Raw genomic sequence first — 17,689 nt, forward strand, 5'->3', positions numbered from 1 at the left:
TCAGGACGACCAAATGATGCCTCACCAAATATTTTTTAAAATCCTAAAATTCTTTGTGAGATTAATCTATGCATAAAGGAAGGAATATTTCAATTCAGTGGCACATCCTACAGTTTCTGTCAGTCTATCTTCCCCAATTTGACCAGTTATTTTGGTGTAAATTTCTATTGATGCCATTAGAGGAATACAAATGAATTTGTAACAATATGAGTAAAATCAGAATACCATCCCTGCTCTGAGAAAGAAATGAGGTTCAATTTCTTACTAAAATACAAACTTCATATAATTATAAAAGCCCCAAAATTATACCTGAATTGGGTCTCACTTACGACATCAATAACAAATGTAAATTTTTTATCAACATTTATTAAATGTTACTGAGTGCCATCACTTGACTTTCATACACACAATTACTGTGTGGAATCTGTTGTCAGATTCTGTTTCCCTTTCTGACTTTTGAGTATCACCCGGCTTGTTCATAGCTCCCCCAAAAATAATGGAAGTATATTCATATTCTATTAAAATTATAAGATTCTTACTTATAGTTAATTTATATCCACACCTTTTTTTTTTTTTTTTTCCCTACATACCTGCCATATCAGTAGCAGTGCAGGCACATTACTTACTTTGCTGTTATGGTTGTACACATTGCTTGAACAATCCATTTCTGTTCTAAAATAAAATTCTAGCTACAGTGTTATTTTTGCACATTTTCTTACTGTATTTTAAGGTCTAACCAGGGGATTGAGGCCAGCATCTGACTTTACTATAATAGCAAGTATCTTTCCCATAGTATCTTTCAACTGTCATTAAAAAAAAAAAAATAGAAATAAATCAGCATTTGTTTTCTTTTCCATCTGGGATTATGTGACAAAATGATCTCCTGAATCTAATCAATTATTTTTCTTCTATATCTTTTGCATTTTCCTGCAGAACTATTTGCAAGTATAACAGAAAGATCCTTTAGAGATAATCTGGTGATTATTATAAATTCAACCTTGGATGCTGCAGGCATTAAAAGATGAAAATTGCCTAAAGTCCACTGTTGTACAACAAATCTGTACCTCTGGACTCCTGTCCTGAGGTGAAAATGCAAACCAGAGAGATATTTAGAATCATTTTGACAGTTCATAAAATTAAGCAGGGATTAGGGATTCTCTCAGAAATAAATAAATAAAAAATATAATGCCACAGGGCCCAAACAATGTTAATCACATCTCCCTGCAACAGGTATTACTGCAACCCACTTTTTGGGAAGAAAAAGAAGTCATATAATTAATTCTGGCATGTATTTAGCACTGATGATGCCAAATTAAAAATCTGAGTATGTGAGTTCAACATGTTAATACATTTATGTATGCATACATACACATACATAATTAATGTATAAACTACCCATTCAGTTTAAGTTCATACAGTTATAGGTTCCTATAGAAATGTTGTACATCTTGTATATTGTATTTTCTTCTCAATTTTATGGATTAGCCCTAATATTGCAAACACTTGAACATATACTTAACTTTACATAATGAGAATGTCTTGCTGATTTTAGGATCACTCTCAATCTACATGAATTTAAGCAAAAGTCTAAGAGTTCACTAGGATTGTGATCTATAGTGCCAGTCATTTGAAATACAAATTTAATAAGAAAAGAATTGAAATAACTGCAGTAGGCATAGATAACTTTGATCTCTGCTGCATTTGCAGCAGGTAAGCAGCAAACATAGCTAAAACTAATTCCTAGCGACAAAGTGTGCAGCTGACAACAGAATTACATTCTGGGCAAACACGGAGTTTTACAGTCACACTCCCAAAATTGCCCACCCTCCTGAAAGACTTTTCAATACAGTTTTAAATGTTTCCTTTCCTTTCTGAAACCAATAGACAACATTGCAATACTGAGCAACAGCACTAGTCCACTTACAAGAGCGCATATCCTTTTCTTGCTGGATGAACAAACTTGAATATACTGCATTTACACAGTGTATAAAATAAAAGTTTCACTGTATTAGATTATTATCATGTTTCAATATCTTTGGAAAATGTTCAAGTTAATGTAGCATGCTTCTGACAAAGAAAAGAATAGAACTAGCTGAACTGGAGTCAAAACTTTTTTTTTTTTTAATTAAAAAAAAATTTAAAAGCCTAGAGGTATGTTTCAAGTTTTTCTTTATGCTCAAATTTTTGTCACTTAAGCACTGAATTTTAACCAATTTCTTTTAATGATGTAAATACTATGTAATAGCACAGTTTAGACATTTGCATTGTAATTAATTTCCATCTTTAAGAATTTCTTATGAAAATTATTTTCCATCCCACTCTAGTCCACAATGCTGACTGGAGCTGGAATAATACATCACACAAATGTTGATTTAAATATTTAAACAAATTCACTTTGGATTTACATCCCCTTTGGGCTCTACTTTCCATGAATACTCTGATAAACAAACTTACTGCAAGGAGGATCTGCTGGGAGGACAAATTATAAACAAAAATTGAAGAATACACGTGGGATATGAATTTTTGAATTCTAATCATCAATTGTTGCACTAGCAATTAAAGCTGACTGGAGGACAATATTTCCATGCTACGTTAACTTTCATGACTTCATGTCTTCATGCCTAGTTTTGTGTGGTTTGTTTTTGTTTCTTTTCCTGGAGAAAACAAAAACTCTTTAAACCGCTTTGGTGAAAATGCCCACATTATGTGAGTGTATGTCTGTACACCACAGCCAAAAACACTAAAAGATCCAGACTGAAGTCCTTTCTCAGCCTGAATCACATTTTACTCAGTTTCATCACTGATTTTTATCTGTGATTACTCTGTTAGCGGGGGATGGAACCTGATCCTGGGCTTTCTATGTCCAAGGCCACTGTTAAACCACAGGGCTGTCAGCAAACCCAAAAAGCTTATTTCACCCCTTCTCATTCCCCAAAAATATTCAGTTCAAAGTATGATCATGGCTGTCAGTGGTCCCATCCAAAGCATGAGTATTAAACAAGGACAGCCTCCGAGGCAAGGCTGGGTTCCTGTCCCCTCACAGGCTTGCAGGGGAAAGCCCTGACACTTGCTCCCCACCAGCCGCTGCCATCGTTGCCTGCATAGCTGTGCCACAGGCCACCCGTGTGCTCAAATAGCCATGGGGACTCCCAGTCATAGCAGGACACACTGCCCACGCCATTACTTAGCAATCATCCCGAAGAGCCAAGGATGGCTTTTCATGTTGGAGTATTTCTTCTTTGCTCTAGAAGAAAGAAATTGAGAGGAGATATAGGAACTAAATGCTACAAGGAAAGCAAGACTGGTCTGAGCTCCACCACCTCGCTGTTGGCCACCTCCCTTCCCCATAGGAGTCAGGGCTTGCACACAGCAACCTCAGGGTGAATCTGGAGGCTGACAGGCTTTGAAGACGGATAAAGGAAAAGAAGTTTCATCTCTTTTCCTCACATTTTCCTCTGTCTGGGCTGGGTTCCCAGAACAAATAGCCTCTTCACTGTAGCCTCACAACGAGGAGATACTCGGTAATGCAAATAGTGTTGCGGTCTGCCACTAGCTGCACAGTCCCGTCCAAGCCGTGATCATATCATTCAGTTTGAACCCAACCAATATGAACTCAGCTTTATGGAGCAATTAGTATATCTCTGACCCTAACATCATATAAAAGGCCATAGCTGCAATATAAAGGTCATGTTTGCAAACAGGCTCTTTATAAAGGAATTAACAGGTATAGATCTGTGCATGTGTCTGTGTACAAGTTTTTTGGTGTCCCTAGTCATAAGCAGAAGCTTAAGCAAGACCTTCACCTTCTGGATTTTATCACTGGTTTGACAAGTAGCCATCCATAGTGCCAGTAAGGAGACCCACACTTTTGTCATAGCAGTTGGCATATGCCTAAGTAATTTTAGCCAGAAATTACATCAATAGCAAGTCCTTCTTCTTATAGAACACTGGAAAGTGAGCTTTAATTTACTTTTACTTTTGTCCTTAGGATAATAGTTTCTTACTTACTTATGTCAGTGGTCAATAGCATAACAAATCCTTCATCATGAGCCTGTGTGTATCACTTTTCAGCAAACCCTGGCCTTTTGAGGTGAAATGATATACTGCTACTTATTTTCAAATTGACATCTCTCCTGGTTGCCAAGGCAAGTTAATTTGCAAATCAGCATTTTGCATGAAGCTTTTAAGCCAGTCCAGCTAGGCAATGGCTGCCATTGCTGTATAATTAGTGTCTAAAGCACTTAAAATTAGATTATTTAAAAAAAAAATCCAGAAAGATCAATAATTTTGCTCTGTACGTGGCTGGAGACCATTTTGCAGACTGAATAGAAGATACAGAGTTAGAAAATTGCAGCAAGGCTCCAATCTGATCAGAAAGGAATGAAAGATGTACACACAATAACAGTGGCAGACTTGAAGTGAGAAATGTTAGTTTTACTGTTCTTCCGAAAAATAAAAGAGACCCCCACATGCACAATTAATTCACAAACTGCATGACTTAGATACCAGAGAACAGTAGCAAGTGGCAGTTAGAGGAGAAAGTAGTCATTGCAATTGTATTTGCATTCAGTTAAGATGGTTTTCGAGCACAGAATTGAACCTGAAGTTGGCCTAAATTTCAGCATTTGACTTGAACACTGCCAAAGACTTGCAAAGTTTCTGGTTATAATTTTGGTTTGTGATGAAGACAGTCAAGAGAGAAATTTGTTTATGAGGGAAGTGTTCTTTTTTTGAGACATCTTTCAGTTACAAGTTCATCCATCTTTAGAAAAGCTTTTGATTTTTGAACCAATTAGGTACTGAGGAGAAAAAGGTGAATATGGAAAAAGAAAATAGAGAATGTTCTAAGAGATAGTCTGTTTAAAAGAGAGGCAGGTGGCTGGAGAGAAAAGAAGTGAAAAAATAGGGAAGTACCACAAAGCTTGTAATAGACTACATGTAATACATCTATTTTGGTTTCTTTACATTGGCTTTCTAAAATCTTACTCAAACTTTTCCATCCTTTCATGTCTATTTGGTATTTTTTCTTGTGCTGGCACAGAAATGGCTTTATATTCAACTCCACTTACCACTAAATGTCTATCAAAGATAAATTACAAAGATTACAGGCTAGTCATTGAGGTAAAAGGACTCACAGGTTGATCAAAGTCCATCCAGTACCTCAGCTTTCCATGAGTCTGGTGGCCTTTCTACTTGCCCGAACTAACATACTGACTTGCATAATGAGAAACCTTGGACAAATGCAGGCTGTGTAGCATCTCTGCAGCAGAATTCAGGGGGAAATTTCCTCCTTCTATTGTTTTATTTACACTTGACACATTTCCATGAGGTAAGCTAGGGGGAGAACTTGCATCGCAAGTGTCACAAGCATCTGTCCACTTATTTTTCAGCAAATATCTGGCAGCATTACACCAGGGTAGCAGTGAGGGCGCAGTTACTGTAGAGCTACTGACCCAATGCACATTCGTAGACTAACATTGCTTTTGATAAGTAGGTCATTCACCTGTAGGTTTGGTCTCCGCTCATCCTCTCCTTGCAGTGTCATAAATCCTTTTGTTAGAGTTTTTTTTTAAATGTAGAATTCTTTGTTCAACCTTAATCCTGAACCCAACCGAGATGTAGAACATCACTGAGTGACTTGGACAATCTCCAGGAAAGACAATTAATATAAATAATGTAAAAGAAGGTGGAAGTGGAAGAAAGATGGGGCCAGGTTGATTTTTCATGTGGACATTGTCCCTGTAACAAACATAATGCTAGCTGGTAAAAGGCAAGTTTTGACACTGTTATTAGTCTGTGGGTGCTCGGTGTGTAAATCATATTGATGCACGTGGTTGACGCGGCAGGGGTATGTGGAAAATAAACTGCCCAATCTCTTTGGGCCTAATAGTTTACAGACCTCAATGATATACTGTAAGGTTGGTGCTGTTGACTTCAAAAGCAGTAAATCAAAGTGCCACCAGAAGGTGCTGACAAAATTAAGCAACCAAGGTTGAACAGAGAACAAAAGCTTTTCTGAATAGATAGTTATTTCATAATCAGACCTTCTAATATTTAATTTATACCTTTATTTAGCTTTTATGAAATTGCTTTAATTCTATATGGGCAATAGGTTTATAAATCAATTAACACTGCAATCCAAGGTGTCTCCAGTAATGGTATGTAGTTCCAAAAACTAAGCTTCACTAAGTATTGGCTTTGGTATTATTAAGAAAATCTTATATTTTATTACAAGAATGCATGGGATTGCTAAATAATGGTTCATGTTAATTTGTATATTTCATAAATAACATCTGAAAAGGCCAAAAATAAAATAGCTTTATTGGTCACATCTCTTTTAAATGCTGTCAGGGTAGAATTCCTTTTATTCACTCACAAGGAATGGTGTCTTTACCAGTCCTGCATCTCAACAACTCCTATGACTGATGTTAGTGTGGATCCAACCTAAAGGTATGAATCTGAAATGCGAACTCTGGGAAAGCCTAAATCCAGGGCAGTGTGTCTTGATCCTGTTTATTTTCAGTATTCAAAAGGACAATCTGAGAGAAGTATGGATTTGAGTTTGGACATAGACTTTATGGGTTAATAATATGTGTATCCACTTTGCTTTAGAGAAACAGACAAGGTTTATTTGGTATTTGTAAGACTGCTTAAATAATTCTCAAACCAGGAGTCCACGTTAACTCACATAAGTAACACATTTATCTTAGTGGACAGAATAATCTGAGAAGATGTTTCTTCACCAATAATCTGCCAAAAGTTGCCTTGGCAATTACACCTTTTATATGGAAATGAGAAACGGTGAGATGCAAACACCATAACAAAGTGAGACAAACTCCTTGCACTGCCTGGCAAGGTTGTTTCAGTGAAGATGTTAGCTGTCACTAGCAACTCCTAATGTGCAACATATCTGAAGGTGAACATAAGGCCCAAGACCAGAATGCAAGAAACCTACTGCAGTATCAGTAAATACGTATAGATTAACTCAAGCCAGGATTGGAAAGTAAAGAGATGGTCAAAAAATCCTCACAACGCATTTCAATTTAAGTTGCTAAAAATCTTTCACTCCTTCTGAAGCCTTCTTTGGAACATCAGAAATGGAATCCAACTACGTCATCCCTGGAACAAAATAAGAATCAGCTGCACAGCCTTACAACAACATCTATAGACATGGCACACGTGGATACCAAAGTTTCCACCTGTTTGTAGCATTTTAAGCCCTTCTCCCAGTCTGGCTTCTCAGGTGATGGTATGCAAAGAGGAGATCATAGGAATAGCAAGGGAAAAACTCTGCTCATTAGAGATAATGAGTGGAAGACACAAGACAGAATGGTTGCTTCCAGTCACAGTACAGCTGTGTCAGTTCTCAACCTGTTGCCATTGCTTCTGTTCCACCACAGTTTTGCCCTGTAAGAAGAGTAGTTGATCAAGTGAAAATATAGCATGAGGAAAGCACTTGAAAGGAACTTTTAATGTTATCTGTCTGCTTGCTAACATTTGACAACAAAACATACCAGACTCAATTACCCTGGAGATCCTGAGGAATAATAAAACAAAACAAAACAAAACAAACAGTCAAAAATACCTCACACTTCCCAAAACCATCTGAAGTCAAAGAACATGAAAATGACGCTTCACTCTCTTGATGTTCACAGTGTGCTGTTCTGCTCACAGAGAGACCAGGAGGTTGGTGAAAAAAACAGATAATAATAAATGACAGTTGCCGAGCAGAAACATATAGGTAGTTCCATATTGTTTCTCTTCCTGCCCAATAGAAAATGTCAATCACGAGCCCACCAAAACTTCAGAGAAGAGGACAGTGTGCATCTAATTCTCCGTCCTATTTAATCAGGGATTTTTTTTTCCTGCATAGTAAGGGAGAATTATTGCCATTTGATCACTTCGTTTAACCAACAGATTAAGTTACTTGAGACAAGAAGTTGAGAGCTGCCACTATAGCAAATGGATATGTTTCTGCAAGCAACGTCACCACCTCAAATAGGCAGCACTAGCAGGCTACAAAGGTGATTTTTGCACTGCTAGGCTAGTTGCTGACATCCTGGAACCAAAACTGCCTGACCTTTCTCAAGTCTCCCCAAGATTTACAAAGTATGATATGATTCATTTTGACAAATTAGAAAGGGAAAACACTAAAAAAACTTGTAAAGAACAGAAAAGCATTCATTGTAGGTCAAGGATGCAGTGCCCTGGTGTAATCAGGGACATAAAAGAAATCAATACCACACCTAGCCCTTGTAGGAAGAAAGGATAATTGTCAATCACAATTAGCTGCATGTTTACCTCTTAAATGCTGAACACTTTCCAGTTTCTTCCCTCATTGTATACGTATGCTTTTCAGTGCGCCCTATTCCCATTCACTGTGTCATCCTCTCCCAAGTTATTCTGTGTGTGCTTTTATCACTGTTTCCAATTTCCCATGCTCTGCTGGCTTGGGTTTGAGTGGCAGTGAGGAATCTGTAAGCAGGTGTTGTGGAAGTGAAGCGTGCCATTCGGCCCGTACATTAGGTAAAGTAACGTTCCCCTGGGAACTCTAATGCTTACAACTGCATCAGCCCCAACTGTTCCTGCGAGAAGAGGAAGAGGCCAGTCCTGACCTGTTCTGACCAGATGTTTTGGAAATGTGCCCATTTTTAGCAGATAGAATAGCTGTTAATTTATCAAAAGTGTAATAGGTATTAACAAAGCAGATTCTTTAACTACAACTGGGTAATAAAGTGCAAAAGAAATTAGGAATATAGAAGAGGCTATGTTTGAATGCATAGGACTATATTCAATACTAGTTTAAGACAATTTCCGAGATACTCTGCTTTGTTTAATAGATATGATATGACTGGTTTAGACATGAATGCAGAAAAAAAAGAATCATTTTTTATTAGCCTGTGCCAAAATTGTCCAGGAATCTGTGGAAACTAGACATAAGAAAAAGGGCAAGACACCTAATGTAAAAACTCCTGCTACGATGAAGGCAACCGAGTTACAGCTATTGAGGCTCTTTTGGAAACTTTAAACCTTCTGTTTTGAGCTCTCGAAGGAGGGAATCGATATTCCACAAACAAGAGGAAACTGTGTTCATGTTCTTTTATCAATATCCTTTCAAAATGCTGAAATGAGGAAGAAACAATTATTAATAAAAAACAAATATTCTGCTTTCCTTCCTCCTCTCTCCCCAAATTTTTAGCCCACCAAGAGCCCACCAATTTTCTTAATTATTTTTTTTTTAATGAATACTTCTTCCCAGCATAAATATATGAAAGCAGTCATTTTTTCTTGTCATCAAGCATTAGCATTTTGAAGTGCCAGGATTTCATTCTGTTTCCCATGTCCCAAAGGGGTAAATGCATTTTTTTCCTATGAGGAACAAGGGAATTACAGTGAGTTTGCACTCCAGGAAACAAGAACAGAATGGGGTGCTGGGGGTGGGGGTGGTGTTACAGGCTAGATTTTCTGGATTTCTGAAGCACTTATTCAGGGTTTTACCTTCACAATTATTAATGGTGGTTTGCTTGTCACCAATAAGAAAATTACCAGAATGCTGTGCTAAAAATCAGAATGTCTTTTTCCTAATTTGATGGGCTTTTTGAGCAACAAGACTTTTTACACACATAATGCAAACACGTCAGCAATAATAATTATTAATAATACTCATAAGGTAAAGGTGTCATTTAACAATAAACTTTGTTCAGCAGTATGGGTTTGCATTTGCTTTTTCTGACAAAACTAGAAAGATTGTACAGCTTTAATTTCATTTTTTTAGTTGTGTTACTTGAAGGAAGCATTTCCTCTCCACCATAGCTTTTGCACTGTACAGTGCCTATCTGTGCATACATAGCATCCCATATGGTTGAAGTAGGCTGGAGGGGTTGCTACTAACCATATTTTAAAAAGCAGATGTTACTAATCTTCTAAATATTACCGCCAAATGATGTCACTTGTGACTGACAGCAGTTGGGTTCATCAATCCCTTCCGATGTCCTTTTGCATGTAAGGGAAAGCAATTTTTGCTCAGGAAGCATGCCTCTAAAAGGGCAGATCACTTTATATTACTACTGAATTGTTGAGCAGAATGTCAGTTCCTACAGGGCGGTCTATGTGTATATTACAGGCAACAAGAAAAAGAAGTTTCCCTGCTAATAGGGCATGCAGGAAACTTTTAGGACAGCCATTTCAGAGTCAGGCTGCATTGTGACAAGGTGATGTTTTTAGCTCGGAGTGCCTGTCTGTGCCATGCAGTACACAAAGGCAACTTTCTTTTACATGTACAAAAGGCTTCTTTACAGGTTTGCAGGCGAATGTAGTAGGTGTTTCTGTGTACAAAGCCAATGTCAGTTCCACAGTTATTTTTCAGACAATGGCACTTATGGTAGTGAGTAAACAAAAATGAAGGGCAGCACTGAACATTTTTACCGTAAATGGCACAGAAATGAAATATCTGCTAGTAGTAATCCTGTAATAAATTTGATGGCAATGTATAAGCAAGGTTTAATTTTTATGGCAATAACATAGTGATTTTTTCATTATCCTTATAAATCCCTTTCGTTCCAAACCCCAGAGACTAGCCACCAGTTCAGATGTGAGTTGGTGCCTTTCCTGGATTTCTAAAAAGTTACACACAAGAAAAATGGGCTAATTTTTCCATCAGGAAGCAGTTAATGTACTAGTGGTTTATAGAAATGATGTGTATCATGCTTCTTCCCTTCTGCCAGTAATAGTATGCTTCTTCATTCTACTGTAGTGTGACTTTCTTACTCAATTCTCTATGTTCCTTTGCAAGGCTTACTGTAGATCTTTCCCGTGCAATTTTTGCTGTTGCCATCCTAATATTCTTCCTTACAGATACTGTTCTTTGCAAGCTCTGCCTCCTTCCATATACACTTCACTTAGATATTTGCATAAATACTATTCTGCAGAAATTATTTTCAAGCATTAAGAATTTTTTTGAACATGTGGCCATTAAATACTTATGTCTTCATTCTGGGGAAAGCGTAAGAGCACTTACCTTCACATTACTGTATAAAACTGTATAGCAGTCTGGATTTTCCTTTTTATTTTATGACTATTTTTAACTTGTAAACTTAACTTGTTAAGTAAACTTAAAAAAAAGATGATTTTTGTTACCTTTGTAGTTACAAAGACTGTATGAGGTCCTAGTCTTCTGAACAGAGGAAGATAAAAGCTTCTTCATTCCTCACTCTAGAGCCCTTTTTAGCTAGAATGTGACCTAAAAGCTCTATTTCAGCAACTTTTGCATGCCCATGCAATCAGTACATCTCTCTTAGTTTTTCTTTGCACACATCTCTCTTTCACAGTCAGGGACACAAACTGTGAGAAAGCAACATAAGCAAAGACATTTCACCCTCTTGTACCTTTTAATCGCATAAACCAGAAACCTATGTTTTGTTTGGAGGCAGCTGTCTGGTTCTACAATTGAAGATTGACTATTTTATATATATATGGGGGTTTTATATATAAATAAACACACATATACATATATCAAATAAAGAGTAGCTGTTATGCTTATCATTTTCAACAAGATCTTAATCTAATTTATGAGTGTAATGCAATTCTCTGTTCCTTGCTTACCTTGTAAATTTATATTTTTATCTTTTATAACACATATGAAACATACTTACACTTCGCTTAGTGCCTGCTTGTTGCTGCTGTAGACTTCAGCCATTCTAAGCAGAAAATGAATAGAAGTTGGGAAAAGCTTGAGTGATTGGCATCAGGCACACATGGTTAAATGTCAGCATTTTGGTACATCATTTAATGGTCAGACACTTCAGTGTATTGCCATCCAACAAACCTATGAGACATACTATCAAGGAATATATGCCAGGTCTTTTCCAGCAAACTGCTTGATGCCTGATGCCAAGTAGTGGTAGGTGTATACTTTTTTATGCTGTCACTGCATTCAGCCTCCAGGGTGTTGCGTGAAAGGATCACTGGATGTTAATGAATAACAAAATGTGTCATTTCCCTTTAGAATTTGTCTATCTATCATATACAGTGAGAAAGACATGTTTGTTTTCTTCTGCCTGTATTTACATGTGTGTCAAAATACGTACTGTTAAACCTGGCCACATGCTTAGCCAGTTTGTTGTCTTGTTAGTCTTTTTTTTTTTTTTTTTTCATTATTACTATTGCACATGAATTTACATGCTGTTTCATATGAAAAATAAGAACCACAGCAAAATAAATTGGAATACAAAGACTTGTTTCTTCCTGCTTGGAGTAGTATCTTGTGTTTAAAACTATTATTTCCATCAACAATGGATTCGTAAGAAAAACACTTAACTCAATTAAGTATGTTGCCACTCATATGCCACCAAAATATGATAGAAAATATAAAATGTGAGAACCACCATTAGAGCTTGAAACCATGGCTAAATAAATAGTAATAAAAAAAAATTTGTAAATACCTTGTAAAATTGATATTACTGTTTTTCGTGATCATATTCCTTTAAGGACATACCACCATTGCCTAATCTATTTGTTGAAATAGAAAGAGTTCAGACCTGTAGATGAATTTCAAATAGTTTTGGGAGAAAACACATTCAGTTTGGATGCAGGCCAAAGCAACCCATGCAGGTCGATCAAACAATCTGCAAGACAGTGTCATGCCATAGAAGTCTAATTGCTTAAAACCATTGTGGTGCACTTTTTGGTCAGCTAACAAATAAGTGTAAAAGGCACATTTTGGAAATAAAGAGGTGGAAGAAGCTGTTTATTATAAATTCTTCCTTCAGCTTTTCTCAGAGCCTTCCTCACTTGCAGATTTATGCTTTAAAAATTTGCCTATAGGTTTCTCTCAACTACACTAAGTTCAAAGCATCTGGGTACAATAAAGCACTCTAAACAGGTGTCCCAGTGTGTCCCTGCTCCTTACATTGTTTTGCAGCTGCACAGGAAAATCAGTATAACTCCTAATAGTTGCAGCTATTAGATTGCACTACATACAAGTAACTTTATTAGACAATCTAGCAATTAGAAAACAATATTTTTACTTTTCAAATTCTAAAGGCAATATGCGATACTAAGATTTTCACAGGCAATATGTGCTGTTTCCCAGAGAAAGAGATGTGGGTTTTTTGTGTGTGTTTACAGTTTTAACGAAAACTCAATTCACTGTGGGTGTTTAATTGTGTTTTTCAGCAAACTGATTTAAAGTTCCCTGGGGCACACATACTGTAGGATTGTGACATATCACACCAGGTTAAGTCAAACTCAAAATGTTATGTGATATGACAGCATGTAAAACACATGATTAACGCATCCACTGGGAAACTTGGTTTTATGAAAAATGGTGCAACAGGGAAACTTGGGGCACTCTCTGGTAAATTCTACTTTTAATAAATAAATAAATAGATAAATAACCCCAACAACAAACTCGGAAGTATTATGCTATGTTAGCTTCTGATTGATGTCCACAGCTTTCTCCTTTGGATGAAATGTCACTGTCAAAGATCAAGAAATATTTGTGGTCTATGAGAATAGAAAAAAAATGTACTTCTCTTGGAAAAGATTTGATTTGTTCATAATTCAGAATGTGATGACTGGGGTGAAGAACCTACTAGATATCCGTAAACACAGAATTTAACTCAGTAGTTCCTGAAATTGTAGATACATACTCCATCTTTTCTACCAAAGGATGTAAAGCTATCATTTAGAAAAATGGGAGAAAAGGTCTCTTTTCTTCCCCGTGTAGAGTAACCATATAATATGTCTACATTTGCTAGACAGAGAGCATCCAGTATTACAGCAGTATCATGAAAGAAGGCTATGAGCTACACCAGGTAGACTTCAGAACCAGTTTACACCCTCCTGCAATGCTGCTAAAGGAGCTCCTAAAATGGCCTGTCCCTGTGGTACATCAGCCCCAGACTGATACTGGGCAGCACAACAATTGGAGTCTTCCAGTCCTTTTCCTGCTCCCCCCATCAGCTTTGAACTGAGTGGTTAATTTCAACTAAATTTGATAAGGATAGAGTTTCAAAAATAATGAGTTTCTCCAAGTCTTGTCAAAATAGACAGCTGGCAGAGGACAGAGATTCTCTTTGTGTCCTTTGTCAGAAAAAAAGCTTAAATGCCTCTCAATACTTATTAGACAGAAGAGAATCCACACTGCCACTGACATTCAGGACTCACCCGGATTGGAAAGCAAACCCGACATTCTTGAAACTGCTTGCTTTTTATTGCAGTCTGACAAAGCTCTAGCTGCCTAGTTTACCACACAACTGCTTCCTGAAATGCAATAGAAAATGGAAATGGAAGAAGTCTGGAACACACCAAGGAATCACAAATGTGGGATCCTGTGTACCTTTACTAAGTGGCACGGCACAACCAAGCCATGAGTGAGTACAGACAGGTCATCTCCAACAAGGAGGAACTGACAATCAAAGTCATCTCACTTAGTTTCATCAACATTAGTTTCAGCTTGTGCTGTCAGACTAGAATAGCCCCCAAACTAGAACAGCCAGTTGCTGAGGAAGAGAGATGGGTATCCAAGGGTGCAGCTTGTGCTATAGCCCCAATCCCATGATTGTCCTCTGAGCTCTGGCCCTGAGGGCGATATAGGGAAAAATTTCTCAAGCTACTAGCCTACCTGACCACAGCTACCACAGACACAACAGGCGCAGTAAGAGCCCCAAGAAAAATAAGATCTATGCTTACTGGAAGCAGGGCTAGATGGAGTGGAGCACTGAGGGGCTCTGTGAAAGTCACTTGCCTGTGACATGCTCCAGGGTGAGGTAAATCAAGCAGTTACCGGAAAGGTTAAAGCACCCTTATCCACACTGGTACATCCAGCATTTGCAGTAAAGCCTTCTATTACTCAAGTGTTGATATTAAGGCAGAAGATACAACCGTGTCAATCCACAGAGACAAAAAGGAAAGATGTTAGATGCATCTAGTACCCAAGCTGGTATATCTTAAAAGTAATCTACCTTTCAATTCTGTACTTTCTGAAATCCAGGATTCGTTAAAACTTAAAATACTGAAACTCACAGTTCCCATTGTCTTCTCCTCTTTTGGCCAAATTTCAGAATCTGAAATATTAGAATGTTTTAAGGGTGTCATTTGAGTATGGCATTATTCACTAATGCAGTTAATTTTCTACAATCTACAAAATCAGATTCTATGGACTAGGTTAAGTGTAATCCAAGGATGATGAGTGAATATCATCTCAGTGTGATCACTAGAGTTGGAGGGCCACAAAGAGAACGGTGTGCACAGGTTTCTCACAATTCTGTTAAAGCTTTTATGTTCTGACTTGAAGCATCCAACTATTTTGGACTGAAATTGTAAATCATGCTGGATTATGTAATGTTTAACATATTTGGAAGTCAATAAGGAAATATTTCCCTCTCCCCCTTCTTCTAGAAAAAAGAAAACATATGTCCTGTTCCCATCCTCCCACAAGAACAATGGGAATGGCTTAGGAAGAATCAAGTGTTCTGAATGTTCAAGCTGTTCATTGGATTGTGTAAAATTTACAGGTTTTATGTCTAAAATGGAATTTGCCAAAAATCAGATTTTCCCTTTTTCAGAAAAATATTTTAATGTCTCAAATCCTAGACTAAAACATTTCAATCCTTTTTTTTTTCTTTTTGTTTGTTTTTTGTTTTTTTTTTTTTTTTGTTGTTGTTGTTTGGTTTTGTGTATTTATTTTTTTTTTTAGAAATCAGCCTTTCCTTTGAAATCCAAAACAATATCGCCTCTTCCTACCCTCCACCCCACACCTCTTGAAATGTTTTTTCTTTATAGGAACTTTAGTTAAGCAGTTTGGAAATTGTTGTATTTCAAAGAAGCCTGCACTCGTGATTGTAAAGAAATATTCCAGGTAAATTACTGGCCCCTCTGGCAAACCATGGTAGACTCCTGTAAAGCCTGCAGAAGAACTTTGAATTGATAGCGTGCTTGAAGTGATGTTATAAGCAGTTATTGACATATATACACACACAATAATAAACATACTATATTAATCCACTTCAAGTGAATAAAGACATTCCTGAGGTCTGCACAGTTTTCTGCAGAGTGCTACAGAAAGGCAGGGTGCCCGATGCTCTTACAAGATCTCTTTGCCTAGGAAAGCGTACTCAGTGCTGAGCCTGCCCACAAAGTCGATACCATGCACAGCTGAATACCCCCTGCGTTCTGCAGGTTCAAGGTAAATGTTCCAAATGTGTGGGTTTGGTTTGTGTTTTGGGTTTTGGTTGTTGTTTTTTTGGTTGGTTTTTTTGTTTTGTTTTGTTTTTGTTGTTTTTTTTTTTTTTTTTTTTTTTTTTTGTCAGAGGCAGAGGTACTGAAGAGATCAAATTGCTGTAAGAAAAAACCCAGCCAGAAGGAGGATTTGCGACGGCTGCACAGGAGCCGAGCTAGCCGGCTGCCCAGCCAAGCAGCAGTGACAGCAGTGCGGCTCCCGCCAGGGCTGGCAGCGGACTCAGGTTCCTCGCCCTGAGCCAGGGAAGCTGGGTGTGCTGCAGAGGTCACCCATGCTGTCTTTGGGAAGAGAAGGTGGGGGGACCGGGGCTCTGGTCTGCGGGGCAGGGCGCGTGTGTGCGTCTGTGTGTGTCTGTCCTTTTAACGGCCTGTTAGGCAGGAGCCTCAGATGATTTTAGGAGATAGACACTGCTTCGCTGCTGCACCCTCATGGCAAAATCCTATGGAATTTAATAGGGTTGAAGCCATCTGGATTACACTGAAATATAATACAGCTCCACAGAAAAGAGGTTAAAAAGAAACCCCAACACCTATAGAGTTTAATAGCAATGGTCGTCTTACGACATTTTAAAACTAGCATATGCATTTTTAATAGAACATTTTCTCTCTGCTTATATTCCTTTGGGTTGGATTAAAAATGCTGTAGGCAAGCTATAATTCTCTGCCCAGTTATTTTGGATTTTTCTATGAGAGGCAGTTAAAGTGATTGAGTAGTAACAGAAATGTACATCTCCATTAAAGAATAAGTAACCATGCAGTTGTGCTGCCAAAACAAAGCAGTGCTCTTGCTGGCCTGACCCTTTCTTAAAACAAAATGGTGCAAATGAAATGCTGGCCAGGTCTTAACTCTGTGTACTCTGAGTATACCTGCTGTTTCCTAACTTTGCACTTTTGCCAGTTGCATAAAGTGCAGTTGGTGCTGAACAAATACACAGAAAGATAAACCATAGTCCCCAAAAACTTGCTATCTGAAAGCATAATGCACCTGAATGCATCTGAAATGCACTAAAACATTAACCATACATTAAATGAAAACATCGGTAAGAAATGTCTTTTCATTTATTAGCATATTTAAGTGGGTTCTTGTGGAAGTGGCAAGACTCACAGTTGCTTCTGTTACCGAGAGTTTTCCGCCAGTGTGAGTACATCACTCCTTTCTCTGCTGGTCTGCCAAGAACTTCAGCATGAACATGAAGGGAAAAAGGCTCACTACAGGATTTAAACAATTTATTACATGATAGGGGTTTATTTTTGCCCATTAATCCCAGGCCTCTTTCAAATGAAGACATAAAATTATGCCAAGTTACTGTGTGAGTTGTGATATTGCCAGCTCTTAGCTGAGGAGGGAAAACCTTCAGAATCTATTTCTTTTGGGACCGAGACACAAACTTGTTCTGTAAACTTGTTCTCTTCCCTAGTCATCCACTCAGTTTTCATGGCTTTCTGCTAT

General features: G+C 37.7%; 1 long non-coding RNA gene across 5 annotated transcripts in view; it reads left to right on the forward strand.

Annotated features, from left to right (window-relative positions):
• LOC308067969 overlaps window positions 1–17,689 on the forward strand; it is a 78,468-nt gene that overhangs the window by 49,919 nt on the left and 10,860 nt on the right. For 4 of the 5 annotated variants that reach the window (XR_013929802.1, XR_013929804.1, XR_013929805.1 and 1 more), the window contains one exon: window positions 1–16,533. This exon is cut by the window's left edge. This is a non-coding gene — a long non-coding RNA (uncharacterized lncRNA). The remainder of the gene's footprint in view (window positions 16,534–17,689) is intronic. The other variant, XR_013929803.1, reaches the window with a different exon arrangement.

Source organism: Falco punctatus, assembly GCF_963210335.1.
Source record: "Falco punctatus genome assembly, chromosome: 7".
Classification (NCBI taxonomy): Eukaryota; Metazoa; Chordata; class Aves; order Falconiformes; family Falconidae; genus Falco; species Falco punctatus.